The sequence below is a fragment of the Orbicella franksi genome, chromosome 1, assembly GCF_964199315.1.
Source record: "Orbicella franksi chromosome 1, jaOrbFran1.1, whole genome shotgun sequence".
NCBI lineage: Eukaryota > Metazoa > Cnidaria > Anthozoa > Scleractinia > Merulinidae > Orbicella > Orbicella franksi.
The window spans coordinates 18,237,440-18,254,939 of record NC_138145.1 but is presented as its reverse complement, the minus strand read 5'-3'; the positions used below and the strand labels follow the sequence as shown (position 1 = coordinate 18,254,939).

The 17,500-nt window shown below is 37.5% G+C and overlaps 2 protein-coding genes and 1 long non-coding RNA gene across 5 annotated transcripts in view; 2 read left to right on the top strand and 1 right to left on the bottom strand.

Annotated features, from left to right (window-relative positions):
* The window catches only part of LOC145483329 (uncharacterized), a 13,824-nt gene extending 11,317 nt beyond the window's left edge, over window positions 1–2,507 (top strand). Inside the window, exon 4 of the mRNA XM_081461857.1 lies at window positions 1–2,507. This exon is cut by the window's left edge and continues 6,636 nt beyond it. The gene's annotated coding sequence lies outside the window, so the exon portion shown is untranslated.
* A 6-nt stretch (window positions 2,508–2,513) lies between these two features.
* On the bottom strand, window positions 2,514–8,434 carry LOC145494598 (uncharacterized). Of its 3 annotated transcripts, none has more exons than XR_014050273.1 (3): window positions 7,651–8,434; window positions 7,481–7,529; window positions 2,514–4,322 (listed from the first exon to the last, which is right to left on the bottom strand). It is a non-coding gene; the product is annotated as an uncharacterized LOC145494598 (long non-coding RNA). The 3 variants fall into 3 exon arrangements; XR_014050275.1 differs by having other exon boundaries at window positions 2,515–4,322; window positions 7,639–8,434; XR_014050274.1 differs by lacking the exon at window positions 2,514–4,322 and having other exon boundaries at window positions 7,338–7,529; window positions 7,639–8,434.
* A 6,987-nt stretch (window positions 8,435–15,421) lies between these two features.
* LOC145494574 (hydrogenase maturation factor HoxX-like) overlaps window positions 15,422–17,500 on the top strand; it is a 12,048-nt gene continuing 9,969 nt past the window's right edge. The window contains exon 1 of the mRNA XM_081474084.1: window positions 15,422–15,888. The gene's annotated coding sequence lies outside the window, so the exon portion shown is untranslated. The remainder of the gene's footprint in view (window positions 15,889–17,500) is intronic.

Genomic DNA, 17,500 nt, shown 5'->3' with positions numbered 1-17,500 from the left:
TGAAACATCAAGCCGTGTAACACAACGCGCAACGGACAAAACGTTTGCAAAACAAGTAGCTTCAACGGTTACAGAAAGTAGAACAAAGTTCCAACTTTCTCCAACCACTGTAGCAACTGTTTCGCATAAATTCTGTCCGTTACACGGTATGATAACAACCCAATGTTTCATACAACGCACTTGTCACGCCGCCATCGAGAACATTAAGAGATAAGTTACGTAAGAGATTACACTGAATAAGAGGACCACCAACCAAGTTCTGCTTTTAAGAAAACCACTACTTAAAAAAATGTCTGCCATAAAACTCTCATTGCACTTCTATCGCGTTTTCGCTGTAGTATTTGCGAGTTGCAAACTGTACTTAGTTGCTCAGAAGTCGACTTTAAAATAAGTTGGTCCTTCCCTATTCACACTTTGCGCAACTGTCAAAGAACGTCTTAACGTAAGCGTGACGCAAGTCGTTGCATGTCACGCTATAATTTGGTTACAGAAATCTAGATAATTCACAGGCGTAAAAATGCGTAACATCGTAAACTTCAATTAGGCTGTCCTAATTTAATAGATGCACGGGCGATTGAAAATCTCCTCGAATTTGCGAGATATCAACCTGTAACTCACTGTAGCTCCTTGAAAATCTGCGATAAAATTTCAGCATGTAAAAGAAAATGATTATTTTTTTAAAAACGCGCGGAACGCGACAATGACTTTCTTGCCCGATGTTGACGTCAAAAGCGTTGGTCCCGAAAAAAAAATATCCGGAAAAGCCATTTTCCAAACTGAGCAACTAAGTACATTTTGTGCCTCACAAATACAGCAATGAAATGAAGTATTGAACACAAAGACGCACTATAAACGGGATTACAAAAACAACGATAATTTAATCCAACTTTAAATTGTAATAGTAAATTTCCAAATGATTTTGAGAATTTTCCAATATTTCAAGACAATTAATTTTGTAAAATATGAATTAAAGATTAAAATAGTATCCAACTTTGGAGACGGCTACATCCTCAAGGAAATTAAATGCATGTTTTTAACTTTCTTTATAATTATAAATTTTCAAATAATTTTACGAAGTTTCAAGTATTTCAAGAAAATCTTTTAACATGAATTACAAATTAAATTGTATCCAAGTTTAGAGGCGGTTAAATCCTCGAAAATTAAGTGTCTTTTTAATTTTTTCTCTGTAAGTGTAAATTTATGAAAAAGAATTTTGCAATATTTCAAAAGAATCTGTAAATATGACTTCGAGATTATATTGTATCGAAATGTAGAGACAACTATATCCCCAAGTTGTGCGTCTTTGTGGTTCTGAGAGCTTTATAACATACATTGCGTTTCAGCAGCGATTTCCTTGTACCCTCATATCATTGACTTTACAATGGCCCACACTGTTTTGTCAAGAGACTTCACTTGAAACACAACCCAAATGGGGTGTAATTATTTTCATGGATTTTCCGCGAGTTCTGGACCATAAAACAACCAAGACTTCATAGCCTAATTTCAAAGGGATTAATAAATAGAACAGGTAATTGACATTTATTTTGTACTTATCACTTCAGCAAAAGTTCAAACAAAGTTATGACAGTTCAGTTTTAAAAAGAAATAAAATATCTGAATCACACAGTAAAATCCCAATTTTGATTTCTAAATTCATCAATAATGCATTGTAATAAATCTGTATAGTCAAAGTAATGAGAGTATGGCAGAAATGAAAATTAAATCTTCTTGAAAACTCGCAAGACGTTTTGTACTCCATAAAAAACCAATGATAAAACTACTGAATAGCAAAGTGGAATCACCATTTTCATTTTCTACTGATCAATAATTCGTTTTGATAAAGTCTTATTGTCTAAGTAATTGGAATTCAGTAGAAATCGAAACTAAATCTCTTTGACTGAGGTGATACACAGTTGACATTCTGGTACTTGAAAACACTCGTTCCCCTGCCCTGTAGAACTTTTGAATACCAAAGTGCAGTTACTCTTATTTTTTGCACCTAATCAACAATTCATTTTAACACTTGCACACTGCACTTAACTGGTGATTAACTGATTGAAAGAAGCAAAATATTTCAAACTTTTTCATTGCCAGTTGTTATATTTTCCAAGTATTTTGCAGATTTGGGTAACTTGTAAAATGTATTGTTTTCAAACTTGTGCTGAAGGGATAACTGTTAATAAATAAACTGAATGGTGAAGTCATATTTGTACTAATGGGCCACTGTACACTAACTACAAATACCACAGACATGCATAGCCAAACAGAGGTCAACTGAAAACTAACAGACATCGCAAACAATATCATGCATTCTAAACAAATTTGTTGAAAGTGGATAACACCTCAGAGAAGAATGTGAATAATAATGTGTATAAACATTAACAAAGAATTGTTCAAAAACATTTACAGACAAGCCATAGAATTTGTAAAACAGCTTTTCAGAGAGTAATAATATTAGTTACTCAATAACTTTATTCTAGTTGTCAACTGTAACAACCACTGCTAAAATCAATCAACATGTTTTGACAAGGAGTCTTCAATTTAGCAGTTACTCAATTATCAATTTGCCAAATTATATTCACTTTCTTAGCAATTAATTTATCATGACACTGTGGCCACAACAGCAGAGTTTTTGTTCAGCATGTCAATAAAAATTCATTGGACTACAAAATGAAGTCTCTTGTTGCTTGTTGTTTTGAAATCGTTAAAGGAGATGGTCACTCCAAAAAACGTAAATAAACGAATATTTTTTGTCAATACAAATAAAAAACCTTTTTGGAAGGAGAGAAGGAAGGGGGAGGGAGGTGTTAAATGACGAATTTCAGTTAGAATTTCCTTTCAACTCCTTCTATCCAGTATCCCTTATAATTAGCCCCAATCTCTTTCTTTTTCCTGTTTTGATCCATATGGTGGGTGATCATATTACAGTGTAGCAGTGAAACAGCAGCTCAGCACTCTTTCAGCCATAAATTTCTAAGCCCTTCCAGTTGAGGTCAAAAAGGATAGAATTTCCTGGTGGTGTCAATGATAAATTTATACAGATCATCTGACTGTTTTGTACAATCCCAGAACTTTGAATTGGTCAATTATATCAAGTCTCCATTCTAATAAGGAAGTCTTTCCAAATCTCCTTTTCAACCTACAAATTGCAGTTTTGATATTTGATATTACTATTACAGGTGTAAACCCACTTCCCCTTCTTACATACATGTATGGGCAAAAATCAGCAAGTCCAACAGGGGTTTCAAGAAGGAAATACAGTAAAAACATAAAATATAACCAAATGAAATGTTATCCACTTTAAAACTACACGTACTTTACTTACTGACCCAATGAAAGCATTTTAAATTATTTACATGTCTGTGGTATTTCAAAATTAAAAGCAGAACTTGGTTTACATCAAGGAATGCAATGATCAACTCAAAACTAATCCTTAACCTGGGGAACCCTGGGAAATAACAGTGAATCATGACAAGGTTGGAGAGTGAGGGGGGGGGGGGGGGGGGATTGAGGAATACATTACAGTATGTCCCATTCTGAGGTACCCAAACGAACAACTGTCAAGTTGCCAACCACAAAAAAAAGTGCACAAGTATCATTACTTTGTTTGTCTAGTGTAAAAGCACTGATGCTTTGAGAACCTGTCGCCATTATGAAAAGGTGCATACAGTAATTAATCAGTGACTGATCAGTTCTGGTCTGATTCAACTGGTTTACTTTTGGTGAAGTTTGTGTTACGGCTGGTTGAAGAACATCACGTGAGTTCTGTTGAGACCAAGAAATACCGTAGTGACTACTCTAGGGGCGAGTACAATGTAGTTGTTGGTATAAGTTGAGTAGCGTCGGTTCAAACTTTTTATAGTTTGGTGGTCACTTATTGAAAGTGTGTTGTACTGTAGGTTTTAATTTGAATGGAGTTAGTTCAGTAGTTTGGTCTAGCTATTTCTTTTTTCAAAGGTACAGTACAAAAGGGAACCTCCCCATTTTCTCCATTTATTCCCTGAACTTTCCCTGATTTTGAAAACCAAAATTTCCCTGACTATTTTGGATCCTATAATAATAGTGCATTAATTAAAAAAGGAAAAAAGTGGCACATTTTAATTCTTTTTCTGCGGTAGAATTTGATGACTTGGGTAGCCTGTAGGGATGCCCTTGGGGGATTCCCCTGAAGGAACCAGGTTAAGTTTTGATTTGATCATTGCATAAGAACACAAGTGTTTACCTGGTACTGGATTGCAAAAAAAAAAAAAACATCATTATTCTAGAATAAGCTAGTGGATAGTATCCTCCTCCTGTCTTGTCCTCAGGTACTTTGTCTTCAGCTGTTCAAAAGAAGAAATAGAAAAATTTAGATACTGTACAAAAAATTTAATGTTTATGGTGTAGTGGCATAACACCAGGTGAAATGGTCCCCAGATTAAGAGGCCTTCCCAAAGTCCTTCAGGTAGGATCTTGAACACAGCACTTTAATCAAACAGTAACTCACTTCACCAAGGATTATAAATGGATACCAGCAACCTGCAGTGGAACCCTATTAATACGGTCACCAATGGGCCATGAAAATTTGGCCGCATTAACAGGTTGACCGTATTAATGGGGTAGGGTCAAATTTCATGACTGGCCTAAATTGAGTGACATCTTAACAGCAGTAACAGATATTAATATCATAATTGCACTTCTTAACCACTGTTTCTTAAAAACATGCAGAATGCAGAGAGAATTTTTTAAAAAAATTGAAACTTCAATCAGTTTATACAATATTTAGATTGGAAAGATGAACATAACCCTCACCTGGATGGCCACACTATACAAACTACTGATAATCCTAGGTTTAAACCATTTACTATATAACTGGCCGAGTGGCTGTTTAAACAGGGTAAGATTGTAAAGGATTATACAGGTTGGGATTTCAAAATGTGGCAGTTGGCCATATTAAAGGGCTGGCTGCATTTACAGGGTTTTTCTATGAGAAAAATGTATGGATGTTTCACCAGGGCAAAAAAATGTGGCATGATAACAAGGTGATCGTAAGGTGGGGGTCCACTGTACTAGACTAACATGACGAAATGGCGATAACCATGGAATTGAGAATAATTTTCGTTCCGTGTGAGATTTATTAAACATGTACATTATACATGTAGTCACTATAACCTATATAAAATGATTAACTTAAGGTAATGATAATCCCCTATGAAAGTAGCAATTAAATTTCATGGCTGTTAACAAATGCTGAAAGAAGTGACATTCCAAAAGTAAAGCCCTGGCCAAACCGACCCACAAGTAGAGGCAAGCTCAAAACTTGGGTCTACCATTGACTTCATTTGGCCAGGCCTTTGGTGCACTTGCATTGACCTGCAATGACTTGCGCTCACTTTGGTCAAGATCAAATTTACATGCAAGTCAATGCAAGATTTCACAGTTAGGCTACCCACTGTAGTCAGCTACATGTATCACATGTGATCACTGATGGAAAATAAATATACAGTGACAATTAATAAATACAATACACATGTATGACAGATCGTTAATTATTCAAGGTGAGGCCGTGCCAGCACTTTAGTCCATCATCTCTTTGGTTACATTTATTTCTTTGTCAAGTTCTGGCATCAACTGATTTGTGAAATGTGTTGCAATTTACCCTACCACAAGTAAAAATTTTTAAGTGTTAATAAAAAAAAATTACCAAATGAATGAATGCATTTTGTTGTTATCAAGGGTGACATTAACATTTACTGCAGGAGGGCAATTGGTTTTCAGAGGCACGCAAAGTTCTTTCAACTGAACTTCTTCAGAAGAAAACCTTTTCTGTAGATGGTCAAACCAGGCTGGTAAAATCATCTACCACCTGTAGTCATGCCATTGTTCATGCTCTACCACCCCCTTGAAATGATTGGCATGAAAGAATGTGAATTTATTGGTGTGAAAAAATGTCTCAAGTAACCAATTTACAAATGTAAACATGATGCAAAACAGTCAACAGACGTGAAGATCTAACTTTAGCTAAATTTAAATCATGTGGTGCCAGAATGAACAAAGGAGGTATAAACCGAAACATTCAGCTCAGGAGACGAAGAGCTTGAACAGATTCAGGATCATGCTAGAAACATAACTTTGACAACACAAAACGGATCTCTAAGATTCTTGAAGTAACACTAAAGCAGTCTCTGGCGACACCGGACAAAGCTAAATATGATCTGTGATAACAAGCTACATAACTTAACACAGTAAATTGTTTTAATCTAACAACCGGGCCCGGTATCACAATATAGAATGCAAGTTATCAACATGATCACCGACTTGTCTCTCCAGAGAGAATAATTAAAAAGAGATAGAACATAAATTTCTGCAATAGAAATGGAGCAAGACAAACCACACTTCATAAATCAATACATGGCAAATTACAGAGGTGTCAAACTCTACAAAGCAATAGATAACAGCTGAAACCATGCAGAACTTTGACCCCTAACAGTCCAAGGGCTCTACTCAACTTTTAAAAAAGATTTTCTCAAACTTTGTCAGGAAGGAGACTTTCAGTAACTTGTTTCAAAACTGCAACTTTTAGGTTGTTTGAATATTATTTTCTCGTTGAGACAGCCTTACATGTGCATATTTTGCCCCGCAAAAAGCAAAACGCAACCCTAAAATTATACCTTTTATAAATGCTAGCAAGCCAAAATAATAAGTGTGGCTGGAAAAGCTAACCCATAAACTTACTAAAATATCATCTTGGCAGTTATTCAGCACTGTCAGATTTGTATGTAATTCAAACCTGAATTTTCATCAAATTTTCCAAACTATATGCTTCAACAATGTTGTGTCATGTCAAAATTTAGTTCAATTTAGTAGATCAATTTTGTGGTACATGGTCTACATGTACCTGTCAAAACAATTTTCCTGGTTAAAAGTATCCCTTAATCTAAGTTTTTATTGCAAACCTAGCTTGGCAAAACAAAAAATGAAATTATAAAACACAAAAATTGAGAACATCTTGAAGGCTAGGCACTTATTATAAGCTAATTGCCTGATGTTTTGACCTTTCACACTGTGATCATTATCTCCAACATTGATCCAGAAATGTTTGCGAGAAAAAGGTGAATGAAACATAGGTATCAAAAACTGTGTTCAAGCCACCTTAAACAAAGACAAATAATTCATCTGAGATAAAATTATTCATCTTCTTAGGCAAATATAGTCATTCTATTTATTTGATCTTGTCTGTTGTGTGTTTGTGTGTGGGGGGGGGGGGGGGGAGGAACAACACTCGCGAGAATACTGAAGATACCGCCGGTGGGGGGCAACACTCACGAAAATGCACAAATGGCGGGGGGGGGGGGGGGGAGAACATACATGATGATGTTTCATGCAGAACGATGCTAACTTAGAAGCAAGCTAGAACCCGATCAAAAGGGGAAGAAATACATATCACTACAGTTAACAATGTAAATGACTCAAATATATTTTGTTTGTCCAAAAACCTTACCTGCAATCGCTCGCCAACAAAGCTCTCCAGCTCCAAGCGCAGTTCTTCCCTGAATATACAACAGGTACACTGATAAGGAAAAAGTCGCCCATGCGAGCAAAGCATGAAAGCACTACAAGGAAAGGTACTAAATACACAGTGAATAAGAACAAATTAACCTTCTAGTCTACCTTTTTTCAGCCTCGTTCAACTTTCGCGGTTCAACAACATGGACCAACCGCTGTTGCAAAGAATGCTGGGAGCGTTCACTCATCTCGCGCGTTACCCACGCGAGTTGGTGTCGTGACAATGTTCGCGCGTAATCCATATATTGCGTGTGTGTGTGTGTGGTGGGGTTACTCCCAGAAGAGTTGGGTGGGGGTGTGCGGCCTGTTTCTCAAAACCCTTGCTCTATTTATGACCAAAATCTGTGATTTTCCCTACCCTTTTTATAACCTGACCAAAAATTCGACCCCTATTTATTTATGACCTGACCCTTATATCAAAACACTCTTTCAGCCGTGTATTACACTGTGATAAAACACTCCAGACATTTGAGAACACTCGCCTGCGGCTCGTGTTTTCTACATTTCCCTCGTGTTCTCAAATGCAAGTTGTGTTTTATCACAGTATATTACACGGCTTAGGATTCTTTATTTGCTAAATAACTCACTGACGTTGAGGACATGGCTACAAAGAGAAAGCTTAAGTGTGACGCTGCTGGAAGGGTTGCTTGTTAACAAGAGCTAAAACACAGTCGCTTTACAAGCAGGTAGCAAATGGCCCTTTGGAGTCTTGATTTCATTTGGAAGGTTAAGGGAAATTATTATATGGTTTGTGCTTCTAGCCGATATTACCTCCAATCTGATTTCAAGGCGGGATTCTACAGCACTACTTATAGGCATTTATGAGTTGTTCATAATTAACAATTATTGGACAAGGTTGAGCAGAATATCGTGACTTGTCTGTGGCAAGCAGATCAATTATGTGCTGAAGCCGAGGGCTGAAGCAAGTAATTTATCTGCGAGACACTGACAAATCACAATACTTTAAGATAACCGAGCTCAATAATTGTTTAATCATCCATCACTAGGTTTGCTTTCATATTGAAATCACTCCTGGATGGCTCAGGGAAGTGATCTGCCATTTTTCACCCGAGTGCGTGGTTACAATTTATTATGCATGAGCAGAATATTATTTGCACCAAAATACAGTTAGACAGTACTACGCCTGAGCAGACCATTATTTGTAGGCAGTTATTTGCAGGTCACGTGGTGGGCTCTTGGTCAATGAAAATGAAGAAAAAGATGCATCCAAATTTATGATAATTATAATGAATAATATAATAAATTAATATTTTAAGAGGACGCCTCCAATCACCTAGTGATGGTTTTCAGAAGGATCCTCTAAAAAATTCCCAACTAAATAGAGAGTAAGAGATAATAGCTCACTTGCACAATGTCATCGTTTGACTACAACTACTAGGCTTTTTTGTGTCAATTGCCTTGCTTAGCACGATGTAGGCTACGATGGTTTGCAAACTACCTTGCCGTGAGAAGGCTACCCACTGAGTGGCTGTCCCAAGCTACTTTTTGGTTAAGTTTTCCTAAAGCGATATGATCGCTTCGGTATCAACATTACAACAGCCCTAATGGTTAGGAAACCTTGCACTCGACTGTGGAAGAGGGAGAACGTCTCTGCGAATGGGTGCACAAAGAAAAAACGATACTGCTTAGTGAGGCTCAAAGTTCTAAGAACGAAGTGTACCACTTCGCCGCTTCTTCTCATTTTTTGCACGCCTCTCCAACTTGGAAAGTGTCCATGAGGATCCCGCGGGCCTCTCGTCTGGTTTCGGGATGGATTGTCGTCTTTTCATAAACAGCTGTGTTGCATGGTGTAGGGTTCGTACGGGTTATGGAAAACCTGGAAAGTCATGGAATTTTATGATTTCATTTTCCAGGCCTGAAATTGAAGTGTGGGTCATGGAAAGTCATGAAAAAGCAATAGGCCGAGCCACACTAGTGGCTGTGTGACATGGTGAGGTTATGTGAAAATCTTAGGTGCAGCGACAGAATTTTGTCGCTGCGATCTTTGGCACGAATTCCAAAACTGGTTTGGATTTGTGCGGCTAATCGTAGCGACAAAATATCTGAAAGCAGCGTTGTTGCAGCGTGTGTACACTTCTGCGACGCGTCGCTGCGACAAAATATAGATTAACCAATGAGAGAGCGTCATTTATTTTCCCATAATCCCTCAGTAGCCTGTTCAAAATGGCGACTGAACATGTCGATACGCAAAAATCTGAGCGATCCGAGGATTCTTCGCATTCAGCATGGAATGCATCCGCAACTTAAGTGGTGATCCAATGGGATAAATCCTCGATAGCAGGTTCTTTAAAAATAGGGTAATAAGCCCCCCTTTCTTCTCTTCTTGATACACACTGTCGTGTCCAGTATCTTCTTTCAACCTGTTTATATTTTTCGTTATCTAACAGTATCGTAAACAGAACTAAAAACTTCTTTTTCTTCGACCTTCGCTGTAGGTCCGCCGTGTTTAATTAGAAAACTAGTTCGCATTCCCCCTCATCCGAAATCACTGCGACAAGTGTCGACCTGTTTTAGAAGCAGTACCGCACACGGAGCGACTTATCGCAGAGACCTGTCACCGCGGCTTGTCGTCTAGTGTGTCTCGGCCCATAAACTTTCTGAGTACGAACAGGCAAAAAAAAAATCAAAAGTTGAAAAAATAACAGAACCAGTTAATCCCAGAATTGAACATGAAAGAATTCCGAGCTTTATAATTTAAATGGTTGATCGTTCTTTGACGAAATAATTTACTACATGCAGTTGACCGTGGATTTTCGTTTGGAACCTTTGCGGTACTTCTCAAGTGTTAACAGAATAGATTCTATTGTTATTAACTACATGCCTTTTATAAGGAACGATTTGGAAATTTGGCGTAAGATGCACCGAAACGTCGGTTTCTATCACATATTTCTTGTCATGTCTCATGTCTTCTTTTATCAAAAAAACTTAATGCAAAATTAAACATACAAACTGAAATGCCGTAACTTAGCCAAGTTCACCTGTATGTCCTTTGCCTTCGATGATTCAACATTAGTTAACATCCAAGCGGGGACTTAAATCTTTTTTTCTTATGTAACTTAAAACAGCAACAACAAAAATATACAGCTAATGTAAAGGTATCACGATATTTTTTCCCAGAATTTGTACTATTATATTTGAGAAAGTACCAATTTCAGTTGTTACCTTAACAAACGGTAGGGTGTTTTGAGATTGCAAATAATGATACATGTGGTTTCCATGACAGTTATCACCTTGACGACGATTGTTTCCAAATTGTAGTTGAAAAGTAAGAGACCGCTTTTCATCGGTTGGTCAGATCGTTGTTCATGCATTTGAAGGGTTGCTACCTTCGCGTTAATTAAACACGAACACGTAATATTTATTGCTTGACGTTTTAAGTTGCCATGGTGGAAATCGTGTGTGTTGTTTACTTGGAAGTCGCTCGCTTTCTGTTGCTAGGAGATGTCAAATTTGTTTTCGTTATGAATCTGAGAATATTTTCTTTCTGTTCCCGACGAGTTTTCAATTGATGATCAGTTTCACCTAATTTTATGCAGTTTGCTCATTTTTTGAAACGAGCATACAGGGAAAATAGGAAGAACAACGATTTGACCTTCCGTCTCCAAAGCGACCAGGAGAAAATAAATGTAAATGTTTCTGGTCTCCTTGGCATCGGTCACCTTGACAACCATTGGTGTTTCCAAGCTGTTACATCAAGGAAGAAAATCGCTATTCTCTGATTGGTCAAATTGCCTTTGGATACATTTAGAGAGTTTCTTTAGTGACGTTTGGGCAAGAAAAACATCGAAATATTTATCTCACGCCGTGTAAGTCGCTACCAGGTGATTGCATTTGATTGGTCCTTTAAGATGTGCGTTGCGAAGAAAAAACGTGATAAATAAGCTCGCTGTGCTGTCTTGAAAACAGTTGCTTTTAACTGCACGAACCCAGTGTCTTGGTGTGTGATGTCAGTCGGAAAAATGACTTGTATAAGAGCTGTAAAATCGGAAGGCAGATTTGATCACTCTTTCCTTCGAAACGAGGATTTTTGTAACGAAAATGGCAGTACATGTGAGTTATTTTTTGTTTATTTCTTTATGTAGCCCCTGTGAGAGTTCATGAACTTTACATTTTAATGCACCAATATGTGAATGAAAATCGTGGTTGCCAAAATGTAATTTATTATCCAACTGCAGCGAATACTGTCCAAATAACAGTAAAAATATTTAGCTCTTATTAACCGAGCTGGAGGTCTGTATGGGAGAATCTTGACCGAGGTCAAGATTCTCCCATACAGATCGACTTAGCTCGGTTAATAAGATGTTTATTATATGGCAAAGAAGAAAACTTTAATCCGTAACTGGTTTGCTGAGATTTCGCTTGCGAACGGCGATGAGCTTAACTTAAACCTGCCGAAATTTGCTCGTCCTCTTTACTTTTTTTTTTTTTGTCCTCAGGCTTTTTGGCACTTCCATAAATGATTGAGAATTAAATAAAAGAAAATGGTGAACATTTCTGTATTTTGTTTTGCTACTTTTTCAACGCAAAATGAAACCGGTCTAGATGCCGGTCTAGATGGGAAAATCTAGACCGCGGTCTATATCGGTTTCAGCCAATCAAATTCGTGAATTCGGTAGTTCCCAGTCCTTGTGAGACACCGCCATATAATAAACAGCGATATTGTACAGTAGAAAACCTGTTTGGCGTATTTGTACAGTAGAAAACCTGTTTGCCGTATAGGTCGGCGCGCGCACGCAAAACTGTCACACTCTCCCTCTTTCATTGATAAGTTTATTGACTACAGCTGTTGGATAATAAATCTCTGATTAGATGTTTTGGCCTGTAGTATCGCTGTATATTTTTACTCGCTGTTTGCATTTTGACTCGCCCTACGGGCTCGTCAAAATACGGCACAACTCGTAAAAATATACAGCGATATTACACACCAAAACCCCTAATAAGATATATATATTAAAATAATAGTTAATAATTCACTCTTCTCGATATATTTTTGATAGTAATTTTTCTACGTACATATTTTTTTCAAGAGTTGACATGATGTTTTTACACTGATGAAAATGATTGGTGAACAATTTTGTGAAAGCTTTGATCTTTGATTTATGAACGAAATTCACGTAAACCAGCTTTGGAAAAACATTTTTGCGTCAATGTGTTGGGACTATTCGCAGCAGATTTTTATTTCAGAATAGCGAATCATCTGCTTATTTCATTAATCACTGATACTCATTATAGTTTTACTAATCTTTGCAGTTTTATTCAGCAAAGTCCCCAAAACAACTAAGCTGTTCGAGTTTATTCTGGACATTCTGTCGGAGCCGCGATACTCTTCAGTCATTTCATGGGAAGGAACAAATGGCCAGTTCGCGATCAAACGACCTGACCAAGTGGCTTATCTGTGGGGTGAGAGGAATGGTCGAACAAACATGACTTACCAGAAGTTTAGCCGAGCTTTACGTTACTACTACCACAAGAAGGTTGTGTGCAAAATTCCCGGACGGAACTGCGTGTACAAGTTCAACTTCCCAGAACTCGAGAAGCAGTACGGTTATCACAGCAGCGTGATATTTCCGGCCACAACAGAGCCCAGTGGTAACAGAAACAGCTACGAGATTCCCGTCACTGTTGCCAATCACTTTCAAAATGTAAACTCCGAGTTCCATTTTCCTGGCACAAGGGAGTTCATTGGTAATGACAACTACGAGATTCCCGCTTCTTTTCACTCCCTTCAGCATCCAAACACCGCAAACGCGGCAGTGGCGGAAACACTGTATTCCGTACGTTCCCCTGTGGGGGTACGCATGATTACACATGAAAGCCAAAGCCTGCTGCATTCACCCTCCTATCCAAATCCACGTTATTTTCACTACTGCTGAACAGGTATAAACCCCCATTTTAAGGTTTTTCATTTGTTCAATATGCCAACGTGACTGACAATCTAAGCTTTTGTGTTAGGGTCATTATAAGACAGACCGATATGATGATTATAAACTCTCTTTACAGTGCGAGTTAATCAGTTAATATTCACTCTAATTGATTTTGTTAAACCTCAGCTAACACTTTCCACACTCCTGCAATTCTGTCTGATAGTAAAGTAAGGAGGTGCAAAACGGAAGGCTCGGTTGTTCAGTTTGATGTGGGATACCCCCACTCCCTTACGCATTCGGAAAGGGGCTTGAGAGATCAGCAGAACTCGAGTCTAGTTCAATCAGAGAACGAATACAGTGTTTGTGCGATAATCCGTAATAATAATTGCACCTTTTGGTGGACAAAAGTAAGGTTCGTGACTTGGTTCAGACAATAAAGTTTCAGAAACCGAGGCTATCGCGAACCAATTATTTCTTCAGACGATGACAACGCTTTCACGGAATTTGTACTTCCCGTTCAACGAACGCTTTGTTTGTAAGATCGCCTCTTTCACATTTTTAAACTGCCTCATGTCTTAATGGTTTTCCTAGGTTGACAAGCTGCATTAATCGCATATTATTTTAATATCGTCTTTTAGCAGTTATTTGGCGTTGTCAGATCCGCATGTAATTTAAACCTGAATTTTTAGCAAATTTTCAAAATTATGCGCTTCGAAGATGTTTTGAAGACGTTGTACCAAACGAGGTTTAGCATTCGTGCACTTAAATTCTTCCATTGAAGAATTGCTACACATGTATATAACAATCTTTTCAATCTTATGTAACCACGATACATTATTGTCATTTCTGTAGTGTATTATGTATCGAGTAATTTCGTGAAGTTAACGTATTTTCAGCAATATTTTGTTCATGAAATGTAAGCAGTGGTGTGAAAAAAATAAATAAAGCAAATGACAGAGTTTCTCAAACGAATGTACTTTTGCTGACCTTTAATTCATTTAATTGTTGTTTGACGATCAACTTCAAAGGTTTGTCAATTGTCAGTGAATTTTTCATACTATGCACCGAAAAAAGGGGCGACTTTTTTTTCCTCAATCGTTAACCGTAGGGAGGAAGGGATGTTTATGTAGTGATCCCGGTATTTGCGTAATAATTTGTCGAAAAGTAACTTCATTGACAAAGTAAATTGAAATTAACCACAAGCCACTTGTCCCCACATTTATGATGGACTAAGTATCTATACCTTCTTTGCACCTGGGATACGCGCCTTATTAAATCTCACTCGACCTGTGACACTAAAAACCTCGTCTACGTGATTCAATATTTTGTAATACTATAGACAACCCTAACCCCAAATCGAAACCTACTTACAGTTGCTGAACATGTCCTCTCCTCTCCCAACCACAATACCAACGACATGCAATACACTAATCCCAATCCGTTAGGTGAGGAAAGCTTTTTCAATAATTGTAAAAAGGAGAACAATTAATTCTGATGATCTTAACCTCCGCGGAGAAAAATAAAAACAAACTTAACTGACAGGATGTAAATTAAAAATAAGTTAAAATAAACAGATGAAATAGAGATACGATAAAGAATAAACAATAAAGGGAAATTTTAATTTCCCTTTATTGTTTATTCTTTATCGTATCTCTATTTCATCTGTTTATTTTAACTTATTTCTAATTTACACCCTGTCAGTTAAGTTTGTTTGTACCATGCGAGACAGAGATTCCCTTTTATTTCTACTCGTTTATGAGCGCGGAGAACCTCTGCTCGACCGCACGATTTTCTGTTGTGGATGCGCGAGCTATGTCAGCATGTCAGATTTATCCTTTGTCCTGCAAAACGTTTGCACGTGATCAAATTTTTAGTTCACCTATTTTCGGTTCCATTGTGGTAAATGCTTGAATTCCAACTTTTGTACCGTTTATTTGTTAGAGAAACTTCAGAAATTTCATAAAATTCTGGGATACTGTGCGACAACGAAAAGGACGAATTAAACCAAATTGCCAACCCATGTTGGTACATGCAGTGTTTTTAGCCAATCACAGGGCAGCGGATATTGTTGGCTGTCTCTCAAACAAGTAGCACTTTGAATCCTTTTTGTCACGTGCAAATTATAAACAAATTAATTAAAACGTGTTTTAATTCATTCGTTCCTGGTTGTCAGGTCAAACGATCGAGTGTATTCCCTCACGTCTCTCATTGAGCAGAAAGAGAAGGGAATCATTGCCTCCCAGGGTAGTTGTTTTACGTGTTTCCTGTATTATGCAAATACCATGACCACTACATAAACACCACTTCCAAGGTAAAATTTTCATTGTGCCTGCAGAAGGTTGGTTTGGCCGGACGAATTATAGTGTACCTCCAAATTTTAAAATCCTCCTCCGTTGTACTTGTATCACTCTCTGTTTTTATACATTCTTTAGTAATTCATTGGACGAGAGAGCTGAAGGTAAGTACGCTTACTCAGTTTATAATCTGTATTGTATCCTTTTGTAACCGTAAGGAAATGTTCAGTGACGAAATCAAATCAGATGTTAATTATGTCAAAAACTGAGAAAATACGATTTACAAAGCTGCTCTATTACGAGCTAGGGGCGAGATCTGTTTGTTTTGTTTTGTTTTTTTTCAGCTCGAGTGAGAGTCTACGATGAATTCAATAAAACTTAGCAATGTTTACCTCGTAAGAGAGAAAACTATATTAGCCCTGACCATTTGACAAAAACTTCATGAACATCGATATCATGATCATTTCAATTAATTGCACCGATGCATTGTCATCTTCTTGAGTTGAGCATTTGAATATTTCATGGAACTCTTCACGTTCATTTATCATGTTCCTGATATGTTTGGGGGCTGATAAATCGGCTAAAGTGTGGCATTAAATCCACTCAATACATGGCAAACTTTCCTCTGTCAGTAAAGTACTGTGGACATTAAAGGTCATCCATTCAAAGAAAAAAAAAAACTAAATCCAGTTGTACTGATGGGTTTACCTCAGCTTTCCGTCTGATGAAATAATACTAGATTGATACAAGATAAAGACTTGGTTTAGTAACAAAATTACCATCGTTCAGATTTAACAATGCCTAACAAACGACAAATCCTGGTAAGCAAGAGTTTGTTTACTTTCCTTTTCTTCCCGTTATTTTATTCGTTTTTTTTTCGCATTTCTCCTCTCGTTTTGCATAAAGCATCCTTAATATTCCATGTACGTACGTCTATTTATTTTTTGAAGGTATAATGGTCTTGATTTTGCTTGTACCTCACTCAAAAAAAATTCTTGTTCTTTTTCTGAGTGGGTTAACGTCATTTCCAGTACATGTTACAACTTTCCGTCATACGCTTAAAAACTTACTCGCTTCATCAAGTCAACCATTTTCCGTTTTGGTTATAAGTTCACTGATAACGAAACGGCAGCAGTAATATTGCTGTTATTAATTTTAAGATTTGTATACAACTTTCAAAAATGATAGTTATGCTCTGATGAGTGACCATCAGTTTGTGCAATAAACATATTTTGTTTTGGTTTTCCATTTTGGCTTTTCCATTTTGCTAATTATTCTCTGAAAAGGGCCTTTTTTTTCCTTTGCTGATTCTTCTGATAACAAGAGTTGCTGCCGACGTGAATTAAAAGCGTTTTCTTCAGACATTCGCTAATTTAATTATTTTTGGTTGTTAGCATCGCGAAAAGCGACGAGAGAAAAAAATATGGCGAGGGGTCGAGAGGCGCCCTCCCTCACTACACTCCTTTTCTAATCTGTCTCGCGCCCTTCGTACTACTCTCCAACTATACGGACGCCTGGGACCGGATACTCAAAAAATCCCCCCAAAACGAACAAACGAAAATTTTGCCATGTCGTAGATGTGACATGACGTTTGAAAAACATTGACAGTTTGGCCGGAGGACCCCCGGAGCAACTACTTATTATGTTCCGTTGACGTCTTCATCGTTGGCCAAAGATCATGATTTTCTGAGCTGAACGTGATAAATCAATGACTTCCGCAGTTGCTTAGTCTCTCACCAGTCTCTGACCTCCTCGACCTTTACCGGGCAGTAGTCC